Here is a 13,455-nt window from a genome sequence, read left to right on the forward strand (position 1 = left end):
TGTCCTCCGGAGCTCAACAACTCTCCCTCCTGTTGTCCTCTAGCCCTCCCACTCTCGGAGCAGAGCTGGTGACTTATAACATTCCAGATGTTAAGTCCCACTGGCTGTCAGAACACTCTCCATCCAGCCCCTCTACTTTTGCAAGCCAGACTCAGGGACTCTGCATTGCCAGGTGGGCTGCCCCTCCACTGCCCCGGCTTCCTCCCACTAGTCCGTGTTGCACGCACTGCCTCTCCGCCCTTCCTACCCTCTTCTGTGGGCCTCTCCTCTAATCTTGGCTCTGCAGAGTCCATTCTGCTAGTCTTCTGGCAGTTTTCTGGGTTATTTAGGCAGATGTGGGTGGAATCTAAGTGGTCAGCAGGACGGGGTGAGCCCAGCATCCTCCTGCACCGCCATCTTCCTCTCCCTTTGTCAATACCTACTACTTTAATGACAATACCTCTATAACAAGTCTTGGTATCTGGAAAAACAAGGCTTCCCGCTTCACTCTTCTATGTTAAGAGTGCTTTGAATATTTTTGTCCCTTTGCATTTCCATGTATATTTTAGAATGAAGGTGTCAATATCTCAACCACACCCACCACGAATCCTGTTGGGATTCTTATTGGATTTTCTGTACATGTATAGATCAATTTGGGGAGAATTGACATCTTTACAGAGTGATGCAATTAATGAATATGGTGTATCTTTCCTTCATAATGATTTTTTGTTTATTTATTTATTTTGAGAGAGAGAGAGAGCAGCAGAGAGAGAGAGAGAGAGAGGGAGACAGAATATCAAGCACGTTCCATGCTGTCAGCATGGAGCCTGAGGCGGGGCTTCATGTCACAAACCATGAGATCTTGACCTGAGCCAAAATCAAGAGTTGGACGCTTAATCGACTGAGCCACCCAGGCACCCCCATAAGGGTTTTTATTATTCCTGTCTTGGTCTATTGGGGTTGCTATAACAGAATACCATAAGCTGTTTGACTTATAAACAACAGAAATTTATTTCTCATAGTTCTGGTGTCTAGGAAGACCAAGATCAAGGTGGTAGCAGATTCAGTGTCTAGTGAGATATAACTTCCTGGTTCATAGATGGCTATCTACTCTCTGTGGTCTCACATGGCAGAAGGGGCTAGAGAGACCTCTGGGGCTTCTTTTTATAAGGCATTAATTCCATTCATGAGGGCTCCACCCTTATGATCTTATAATTTCCCAAAAGCCCCACCTCCTAATACCATCACACTATAGATTAGATTCCAACATAGAAATATTGGGGGAACACATTCAGTTCCATAGCAATACTTCCCAATTAATTTTCATAATTTTCCCTCAAGTGTTACCACATATCATTTGTTAGGTTGATTACTATGTTTTCAGTATTTTTTGATGCTGTCATAAAGGTATCTTCTAAGAATTTTGTTTTCTAACTCTTTGTTGATGGAATATAGAAATGTAGGGGTGCCTGGGTGGCTCAGTAAGTTTAGTGTCCAACTATTGATTTTGGCTTATGTCATGATCCCAAGGTTGTGGGCTTGAGCCCTGCACGGGGCTCTGTGCTGAGCATGGAGGCTGTTTGGGATTCTCTCTCTCCCTCTTCCTATCTTCCTTGCTCTCTCTCTACCTGAAAAAATAAAACAAAGAAATTTAATTGATTTGTGGGTGTTATTTTTAATGTAGATACAATAAAAGATTACTATTTTGTGTACAGTTCTATGAATTTCAACAAATGTGTAGAGTATAACCACCACCACAATGAAGATACAGAACAAGTCCATGAACCCCCCAAATATCCTTGAGCTTTTTATTGTATTTCCAACTTCCTTCCCAACATTTAACCTCTATCACTAAGTAATCAATTCTCCATTCCTACAGTGATTCTTTTCTCAGAACGTTATATATGTGGAATAGTACAGTATGTAGCTTTTTAAATCTGTTTCCTTTTATGTGTTAATAGTTTCTTCTTTTTTATTGATGAGTGATATTCCCTTATATGCATGTACCACTGTTTGTTTATCCATTAAGACCTTGAGATATAGTTGGGTTGTTTTCAGCTTGGGGCAATTAAGAATAAATCTGCAATACGCACTTGTATACAGTTTTTTGTGTGACCATAGGCTTTCATTTCACTTAGGCAATTACCCAGAAGTTGAATTGCTGGGTTGTGTGGTAAGTGAATGTTTGACTTTAAAAGAAATTGCCAAAATGTTTCTCAAAATGACTATCACTTTTAAGGCACCTGGGTGGCATGGATAGTTAGGTGTCCAACTCTATATTTTGGCTTAGGTCATGATCTCATGGTTTGGGGGTTTTGAGCCCCACATTGGGTTCCTCCTCACTGGCAGTGTGGAGTTTGCTTGGGATCTCTCTCTCTCTCTCTCTCTCTCTCTCTCAAGTAAATAAATAAACTTAAAAAAACTATCACTTTTTCATTCCCACTAACAATGTGTAAGAGTCTGGTTGCTCTGCAGCCTTGCACTATTTGGTATTATCAGTTTTTTTAAATTAGCCATTCTAATAGCTGTAGTTGGTATTTTAAAGTGGTTTTAATTTGCATTTCCCTAATGACTACTGGTATTGAGATTTTTTTTTTCACTTTGCTGAGCACCTTTATAGAAAGGTTGCCAAGGTAGGGGCACCTGGGTGGCTCAGTCGGTTAAGGCTCCAACTTCAGCTCAGTTCATGATCTCCTGGTTCCTGAGTTTGAGCACCCTGTAGGGATCTGTACTGACAGCTCAGAGCCTGGAGCCTACTTCAATTTCTGTGTCTCCTTCTCTCTGCCCCTCCCCCACTCACACTCTGTCTCTCTCTCTCAAAAATAAATAAACATTAAAAGAATTTGTTTTTAAAGTTGTCAAGGTAATATGGAGGGTTCCCATATCTCCCACACCTAGTTTCCCCTATGATTGACATCTTACGTTAGAAATGTACATTTGTTACAATTAATGACTTAAAAGTGACAGATTATTTTTAAGCAAAGTCCTTTATTCAGATTTCCTTAGTTTTTGCCTAATGTCTTCTTCGGGTCCAAGATACCATCTAGGATACATTTTATTCAGTCATCATGTCTCCATAGGTTCCTCCTGGTTTTGATAGTTTCTTAGATTTTCCTTGTTTTTGATGATGTCCATTTTGAAGAGTACTGGTCACATATTTTATAAAATGTCCCTCAGTTGAGATTTGTCTGATGTTTTTCTAATGATTACAGTTTAGTTTTATTTCTTCCTTTACATTCTGTATGCCTTTTATTTCTTTTTCTTGCATTATTGCACTAGTTAGGACTTCTGATAAGATGTTAAATAGGAGTGTAAAAATAAGAATGCTTGTCTTTTTTGTGGTGTTCAAAGTATTCAATTTTTTATAAGAATGATTTTAGCGGGGCACCTGGGTGGCTCAGTTGGTTAAGCGCCAGACTTCGGCTCAGGTCATGATCTCACACTCTGTGAGTTTGAGCCCTGCGTCGGGCTCTGTGCTGACAGCTCGGAGCCTGAAGCCTGCTTCGGATTCTGTCTCTCTCTCTTTTGCCCCTCCCCTGCTTGTGCTCTATCTCTCCCTCTCTCCCTCTCTCAAAAAATAAATAAACATTAAAAAAATTTTAAAAAAGAATGATTTTAGCTATAGATGCACTTTATGAGGTTAAAGAAATTCCTTCTCAGCTGTGAGTTTTAAAAAACAGTTTTATTGAGGTGTAATTTATATACCATCAAAATTTGCTTATTATAAGCATACATTTCAATAATATTTAGTAGATTTATAAAGTCACATAACCATCACCAAATCTAGTTTTAAAACATTTCCCAACACTCCCAAAACCTGTTTTTGAATCCATCTCTAGTCACTCTCTGCTCCCATCCCCAATCCCAGGCAACCTCCTTTTTTCTCCAATTATTTGCCCCTTTCTGGATATTTTATACAAAAAGGGAAATACTGCCTGTACTTACTGTATTTGGCCACTTGTGGTAGGATTCCCCACTCCCAGTGCTGTCAAGACTATCAGCGTCTCTAGGTGGTTGAAGAGGGTCTTCAACCAGAGAATACAAAGAATGTTTTCTAGAATGTTGTTGTGGTGGTATTCCCCCTACTGGTGCCACTGTGGCCACTGGGCATCTCTGGGTAAGGGAAGGAACTTTCTGGCTCACAGAAAAAAAGAGTAGTTTCCCTGGCCACTTATCATTGGAGGTTTCACTTGATCACCCTCAGCCGTTCCACTGGGCCCAGAGGGAGTTGTCAGCGGGATTCCCGTTGGATCTGGAGAAGGCCTGAGCCTACCAGAGTCAACTTCATCTAATATGTTAGGGTCAGGAAATTCCAGGCCTTAGGCCACTTTCTGTTGCTGGGTAAGGGGTTGTAAGTTTCCCAGTTGCTGTATTTTTCCTTCAGTACTGGGATCTGTAGCCAGTCCACTTTCTTCTCTGTACCATTCAGTGTCATCTTTTGGTTGTTTCTTGTGTTATGTTACAGTTAAGTACAACTGCTAGGAAGGAGAAGCAGGGAGAGATGGATCTATGCCATCTTGTGGATTAAAGTCCTTAGACCATTTACATTTAATGTAATTATTGATATGTTAAGGCTGATGTCCTTCATTTTGAGTATGTGTTTTTGTTCTCTTTGTTCCTTCTGTTCTTCATTTCTGTCTTATTTTTGCTGATTTCTTGTGGATTATCTCAATATTTTTTTAGAATTCCATTTTGATTTATCTAGCATTTTTGAGTACATCTCTTTATATAGAACTTTTAGTGGTTGCTATAGGTATTACATTATATTTACATAACTTATCAAAGTCCACAGGTTGTGTAGATATTTTATTCAAATGAGTTACAGAAAACTATTTCCTTTTAAATTCCTACACCTTCCCCATTTACAATATAATTTTATCAAATATTTTCTCTATATACATTGAGAATCACATCAGACAATATTATAATTTTTATTTCAACCATGAAACATAATTTAGAAAACTCAAGAGAAAGAAAATCTATTGCATTTACCTATAATTTTATTCTTTCATTGTTCTTTCTTCCTGATGTTTCAGGTTTCCTTTCTCATCATTTCTTTTATGCTTCAAGAACTTCCTTTAGACAGAGCATAGATACACTGGTGGAAAATTCTCTTAGTTTTCTTTCATCTAAGAATGTCTTGATTTCTGCTTCATTCCTGAAGGATATGTTCACTGGCTATACAGATTGGTCTGTGATTTTCCTATCTTGTCATTTCATTGTCTTCATTTTCTTTTGAAGTAGGACTCAAAGTCCTTTCAGCGCTGCAGTCTAGCACAACTAGAGATATAATTTTCTCCATGTTCTATGTTTTATTCTAGGATGACCATTCTTATATGAGAAAGTGCCTCTGGAGATATGCAAGGTGTTATTTCTCAGTTCATTGCTGAAAAGAAGAGGGTTTGGAGGGGCTTGATGAGTATGGTGGAGATTTGAATAGGTACTGAACAAATAAAAGGGAAATCTTACAAGTAAAAAGATAGCTGAGTGGTGCTGAGAGCCCAGGTGAGAAAAGAAGCCATCTGTTTGTGCCAGCTTCAATATGCTAATTGTGTGGTTTTCTTTAGCATCCTGGAACAGAGAGAAGTTGGAGACAACAGTGAGAGGATACATTGAAGTTTGGTCTTGTATTTCCTCTGTCCCAGTACTTACTTTACCCCTTCATTACATAAATCAGTGGAAACATCCCAAACCACAGTTACCAATGTCTGCGAATATATTAGAGTATATTAGAGTAGCAAAAAGCTCTGTTTGGTTGAGTAGGAGGTTGTTTAAAATAAATGGGGACTACCTCATTGGATATTCACTCTTCCATCCCTTTCAGATCTCCAAGACTGGTAGATTACGACTTGGGACATTGATTCCTCATGGTGCTGCTTCTTTCAAAGAGTTTCAAGATGAAAACTTGATCATAGCAGCTGCCTATGGAATCGCAGCAAATGAGAGTGATCAGCATGATCTGTGTTACCTGGTGCTCTTTTCTCCCCATTTTTCAAAAACATTGTGGCTGATACAGACTAGGAAAATATAAGACCTATATATGTATAAGTATGTACAAACACACATACACACATTATAATAAAATTTAAGAATATATCAAAGACTTATCAACGCTCCCAGATAGAAAAATAAGATTCTCAGGGCGCCTGGGTGACTCAGTCAGTTAAGCACCTGACTTTGGCTCAGGTCATGATTTCATGGTTTGTGAATTTGAGCCTTGTATAAGGCTCTGTGCTAATAGCTCAGAGCCTGGAGGCTGCTTTGGATTCTGTGTCTCCCTCTCTCTGCCCTTCCTCCGCCCATGCCTGTCTCTCAAAAATAAATAAACATCAAAAGAAAATAAAATTCTCTAAAGGAAAGAATTAAATTGATAAGATTTCTTATCAGCAAATTTGAATATAAGATGGCAACTGAGTAATATTTTAAGGACCAGACCTATAATGTTTAGAAGAACTTTGAACTTATAATTTTATTTTCAGCCATTTTTCATTTAAATGTAATAAAGTAATAAAAATATTCTGGAACATACGTTGTTTCAGGAAGTTTCGCATACCTTCCACCCACAAAGATCCTCATTGAAGACAAATTTGGAAGAGGTTTTCAAGTGAGAATAGAGAAAAGAGATGCTACAAGAGATATGGAAGTAACATTGATTAAATATCATGGTATAGTTTATTGCTGATATGAAACATTTAAAAATAGTGGACAGAAAAGAAGAAAAAGCATACAATGGAATAATCCAGATCCAAATGTTTAAATATTATCAGAATGATAGGGAAGGTGTAATGGGACCTAAAGGACATAGAACATTTTCAAATAGTTGTATTATTAACAGGAAAATATAGAGATTGATAAACTGACAGAGTTAAATAAACATGGATGTTGAGGGAAACCACACTAAGAAAAAATAGAATGTGTAACTTTTTTTATTTTTTTAATTTCATTTTTTATTTTTGAAAATTTACATCCAAATTAGCATATAGTGAAACAATGATTTCAGTAGATTCCTTAATGCCCCTTACCCATTTAGCTCATCCACCCTCCCACAACCCCTCCAACAACCCTCAGTTTGTTCTCCATATTTATGAGTCTCTTTTGTCCCCCTCTCTGTTTTTATATTATTTTTGTTTCCCTTCCCTCATGTTCATCTGTTTTGTCTCTTAAAGTCCTCATATGAGTGAAGTCATATGATGTTTGTCTTTCTTTGACTGACTAATTTCACTTAGCATAATACCCTCCAGTTCCATCCATTTAGTAGCGAATGGCAAGATTTCATTCTTTTTGATTGCCGAGTAATACTCCATTGTATATATATACCACATCTTCTTTATCCATTCATCCATCGAGGAATATTTGGGCTCTTTCCATACAACAGTGGCTATTGTTGATAGTGCTACTATAAACATGGGAGTGCATGTGTCCCTTCAAAACAGCACACCTATATCCCATGGATAAATGCCTAGTAGTGCAATTGCTGGATCGTAGGGTTGTTCTACTTTTAGTTTTTTGAGGAACCTCCATAGTGTTTTCCAGAGTGGCTGAACCAGCTTGAATTCCCACCAACAATGCAAAAGAGATCCTCTTTCTCCGCATCCTCACCAACATCTGTTGTTGCTTGAGTTGTTAATGTTAGCCATTATGACAGGTGTAAGGTAGTATCTCATTGTGGTTTTGATTTGTATTTCCCTGATGATGAGTGATGTTGAGCATTTGTTCATGTGTCAGTTGGCCATCTGGATGTTTTCCTTGGAGAAGTGTCTATTCATGTCTTCCATTTCTTCACTGGATTTTTTGTTTTTTGGGTGTTGAGTTTGATAAGTTCTTTATAGATTTTGGATACTAACCCTTTATCTGATATGTCATTTACCATGACCAAGTGGGATGTATACCTGGTATGCAGGGCTGGTTCAATATCTGCAAAACAACTAACTAACTAACTAACTAACATGATTCATCACATCAATCAAAGAAAGGACAGGAACCATATGATCCTCTTGATAGATACAGAGAAAACATTTGACAAAATACAGCAACGTTTCTTGATAAAAACCCTCAAGAAAGTAGGGATAGAAGGATCATACCTGGAGATCATAAAAGCCATATATGAAAGACCCAACGCTAATATCGTCCTCAATGGGGAAAAACTGAGAGCTTTCCCCTAAGGTCAGGAACGAGACAGGGATGTCCACTCTCACCAGTTATTCAACATAGTATTGGAAGTCTTAGCCTCTGCAATCAGACAACACAAAGAAATAAAAGGCATCCAAATCAGCCAGGACGAGGTCAAACTTTCACTCTTTGCAGATGACATGATACTCTATATGGAAAACCCAAAAGATTCCACCAAAAAACTGCTAGAACTGATTCATGAATTCAGCAAAGTTGCAGGATATAAAATCAATGCACAGAAATAGGTTGCATTCCTATACACCAACAATGAAGTGACAGAAAGAGAAATCAAGGAATCTATCCCATTTACAGCTGCACAAAAAAACCCATAAAATACCTAGGAATAAATCTAACCCAAGAGGTGAAAAATCTATACACTGAAAACTATAGAAAGCTTATGAAAGAAATTGAAGAAGACACAAAAAAAAAAAAATGGAAAAAGATTCCATGCTCCTGGATAGGAAGAACAAATATTGTTAAAATGTCGATACTACCCAAAGCAATCTACATATTCAATGCAATCCCTATCATAGTAACACCAGCATTCTTCACAGAGCTAGAACAAACAATCCTAAAATTTGTATGGAACCGGAAAAGACCCTGAATAGCCAAAGCAATATTGAAAAAGAAAACCGAAGCAGGAGGCCTCACAATCCCAGACTTCAAGCTATACTACAAAGTTGTAATCATCAAGACAGTATGGTACTGACACAAGAATGCACACTCAGATCAATGGAACAGAATAGAGAACCCAGAAATGGACCCACAAACATATGGCCAACTAATCTTTGACAAAGCAGGAAACAATATCCAATGGAATAAAGACAGTCTCTTCAGCAAGTGGTGCTGGGAAAACTGGACAGCGACATGCAGAAGAATGAACCTGGACCACTTTCTTACACCATACCCAAAAATAAACTCAAAATGGATGAAAGACCTCAATGTAAGACAGGAAGCCATCAAAATCCTCGAGGAGAAAGCAGGCAAAAACCTCTTTGATCTTGGCCACAGCAACTTCTTACTCAACATGTCTCCAGAGGCAAGGGAAACAAAAGCAAAAATGAACTACTGGGACCTCATCAAAAGAAAAAGCCTCTGCACAGCGAAGGAAACAATCAGCAAAACTAAAAGGCAACCGACAGAATTGAAGAAAATAGAATGTGTAACTTTTAAACCAAAGGAAGAAAATTCCATCTATCCTATAGAAAGCAGGAAAGAAGACAAGATAAATGGGTCGAAAAAGATTTCCAATGTGTACTTCCTCTAGGTGTTGAAAATATCCACTGTGTCTTCATGGGTAACAGTGGCTGGAGTGAAATAGAATTGGGACATTCAACAGAACTGAGAAGCTAAGGTGCTGATTCATGACATGTCTGCATGGATCCCACTGCCAGAGATGAGACATTTTATCTTCTCTTGAGACGTCTGTTTTTGGGTTTTCCCATCCTCCACACTCTTTGCCAATTCTTATAATTTATGGGTAATAAAAAAAAACAGATTTCCTAGAGGGAGAAGTAAGGAAAGGAGAATCTTCAGGGGAATACCAGGTCTCTGTTAAGGAATGATCAATAAAGAGGAGCAACAACACTATTTCTATATATATCCATGGGCTGAGCTTGCTTTACTGTGCAATAAGGTTTCAGGGAGAACTGTCAAAAAGTTTTAAAATTGTAAATTCAATAATAGGAAGAGAATTGAATAAGGAATCATGATTAGAATTGGAGGGTAGAAAGAGGATAGGTGATGATGCAGGGAGGTGCTTGCCTTTGGGTGGTGTCTGGGGATTATAAGGGATTATCATAGATGAGATTGGTTGCCCATAAACTCTCCAACATTGGTGTACATTGTTTTGTACCCAGAATGAACTGAATTGTTAGATGGTAAACTACCTGATACCAGTACCCCCAGAACCACTACTCCGACTCCCTTACCCTAGCTAACTTGCTATGTTCGAAGCAGCGATAAAGCCCCCTCCAGCCGTATTTCTCATTCCATCTCTTTTCTTCCTCTCCCATTTCCCACTTCTCTCTCACATCCCTATATCACATTACTACCTACTACTTCTTGCATTTAGGTCACTAGACCAGATATACTTATTGTAACCATTGGTCAACTCATAGGACTTAAGCAAAGGTTGCCACCTTGTGGTTGGAAACCAAAATAACCAAGATGGGTCTTGGGTAAAACAGATGTTATTTGAATTTGGGGTCTCATATTTGAGAGTGCGTCAGAATCACCTAGAGGGCTTGGTAAAACACAGTGTTGGACCCAATCCCCATTGATCCTGATTCAGTAAGTCTGGGTTGAAACTCAAAAACTTGCATTTCTAACATGTTCCCAGGGAATGCCGCTGTTGCTGCTTGAAGGAATACAATTTGAAAACTGCTTTAGACAAACCTCATTCAGGATAGGCAGACCCCAATTTGGCCATCCAAGATTAGTAAAATTAGAGTTTGAACCTAGATATATTTAACTCCAAAATGCATTGTTTTTGCTACACTATTATTAGGAAATTCAGGTGGTACTGCTTGGTCAGCAGTCTGTTTTGTATTCTGTGTCTCTGGGAAGGGTAATTATGTAGTAGAGGAAGAAATGGTATCCATTATTCCTGCGTGGATTAGATTTACCATGGTATTATTAACAATTCCCCTACTGTTGGACATTTAGGTTGCTTCCAAATTTGCACAATTATTATTTAAAAATTGTAAAGTGAATTTCTTTGTTAATAAACCCTTCTCTTCTCTTGCTATTTACTAATCACCTCTGATAGAATAATTTTGATACATTTTTAGGATGTTAACAGTCTCCCTTCTCATGAGGGATGAGGGTAAGTGGGTACAAGGGGAATGTGGGAACTAAGAGTACTATTCCACCGAATGTACTACGATGAGCAAAACTGGACATAGGCTCTTGTTCTTCTGAAGATTAGAGTCTAGCATAAGACTCAAACATTAATCAACTAGTCATACAAATAAATGTAAAATTGCAGCTGTAAAAGTGCTATGAAGAAAAGGTCAATAGTGTGGTAGGCAGTGTGACAGTGCTTGGAAATTTTGTTCCCAGATTATAATGATAAACTTAAAAATTACTAACATTTTAATAATTTTATTATGATTAATATTTTGATATAATTTCCAATTTATTCTTGTATACCAGAATTTTAATATATAATGAAAATTTTTGGATTTGGTCTTAGCTTTGGCTGAATATTGATTTTGATACCTGTCAAAGCAGCATTTGGCCAAACTGTGGATTAGGTGAACCTCTATCACTGACCTGGCTTGACCATGTCTCTCTGTGATGGACAGATTTTGAGGTGGACCCTTACAATCCCCATCTCCTGGTATTCACACCTCTGTATAATCCCCTTCACTTGAATATGAACAGGAGCTGTGGCTTGCTTCTAACCAATAGAAGATGACAAAGATGATGGGATGTCACTCCTGTGAATACATTATGTTATGTGAGACTCCATCTTGCTAGCCAACTTATTTTAGAGTTTCTCTCTCTTTTCATTGCTGGTCTGGAGGAAGCAACCTGCCATGGTTCCTAAAGCCACAAGAAAAGGAACTCTGACAACTTGAGTGAGCGTGGAAATGGATTCTTCCCTAGTTGAGCCTTTAGATTAGAGCCCAGTTATGATTATGACCTTGATTGCAACCTTACAGAAAACTCACCCAAACTTTGCCTTGACTCTTGACACATAGAAACTGTGAGATAATAAATGAGTGTTGTTTTAACTATTAAGTTGTGGTAGCATTGTAAGCTAATTCACCTTCCTCGCAACACTTCAGTTCCTCTGATACGTATTCCACCTTCCCATTCTTTTATATGCCACTCCTTCTACCTGGGATCTTCCTCCACTTTCTTTACTCCACTTCTGCCTGGATAACTCCTTTGGGTCTTAGCTGAATCATCACTTCCCTTGGAAATCTTTCATTAACCTCCATTTTGTGTATTTTTCTCCGTGAAAAATTTGAGGTGGCAAAGTTGGCTTACAGGTTTTAAGCCATCGTCATAAGATGTGAAAAATTCCCACATAATTTTTTTGAAAGAATAATGAAATTAATAACTAAAAGTTAAATATAGATTTAAAAGTTATTTTTAGTGTTATAAATATTAATATCTCAAGTCTACAGTTTAGAATTATAATATGCTTGGATCTTTGTTTATGAAAATTAAAGACATACTGGCTCAAAATTGATATAGTATTCTTCCTAAGGTTATCTAGTGAGAATTTCTCTCAAAATTTATATTAGCTACCAATATACTTTCTTATTTAACTGTTTTTAAGGCTTTTAAGTTTCATGGAGATAAAATTAATAGTTCTTATAATTACCATTAATTTTTGATGTGTTTTTATTTAGCAATACTAGATACACATTTATCCTTCAACTGATTGATAGAATTAAAACACATATAGCATATGATGATATTTTCTTTCCATGTTACCTCTAGAATGCTTATCTACATTTGATGTGAATATTAAGATATTAACAATAAATCCAAATGACTTCCTTTGTCCATATCATTGTCATTGCTATGCTAAGAATCAACTGGACCACTTTCTTACACCAAACAAAAAATTAATTAAAAGTGGATTAAAGACATAAATGTTAGACCTGAAACCATAAAAATCCTAGAAGAGAACACAGGCTGTAACCTCTTTGACATTAATCATATCAAATGTGAGATGATAAATATGTGTTGTTGGAAGGCACTGTTTTTGGTAATTTGTTAAATAGCAATATATACCTAATATGGTAGACATAATATATCCCAACACCAAAGCAGAAGTTTTAAATGTCCTTTCATGGTTTGGTTCTGTATCCCTTGAGCTCTAACTTTCCAACAAGAAAAGAGTGTGCCCAAGAGAGTGGCAATTACTTTAGCTAGGGTCCTTAAATGAAAAGATTCATGAAGCCACCTGATCCCAACCAAGTTCAGCAAAGCTGTATGTAGCAATTAGCCCTCATATAAGATGAACAGGAAATGTTTGTTGTAACAAAATGAAATCTAGGAGTTATTTGTTGCTGCAACAAAAGCTAAGTAATTCAAAGTTGAAGAAGATATTTGGCTATTCAGCCTTTAAATATCAAAGCCACCCTCTTGCACTGTTGGTGGGAATGCAAACTGGTGCAGCCACTCTGGAAAACAGTGTGGACGTTCCTCAAAAAATTAAAAATAGATCTACCTTATGACCCAGCAATAGCACTGTTAGGAATTTACCCAAGGGATACAGGAGTGCTGATGCATAAGGGTACTTGTACCCTAATGTTTACAGCTGCACTTTCAACAATAGCCAAA

This window comes from Felis catus, chromosome X (assembly GCF_018350175.1).
Source record: "Felis catus isolate Fca126 chromosome X, F.catus_Fca126_mat1.0, whole genome shotgun sequence".
Classification (NCBI taxonomy): Eukaryota; Metazoa; Chordata; class Mammalia; order Carnivora; family Felidae; genus Felis; species Felis catus.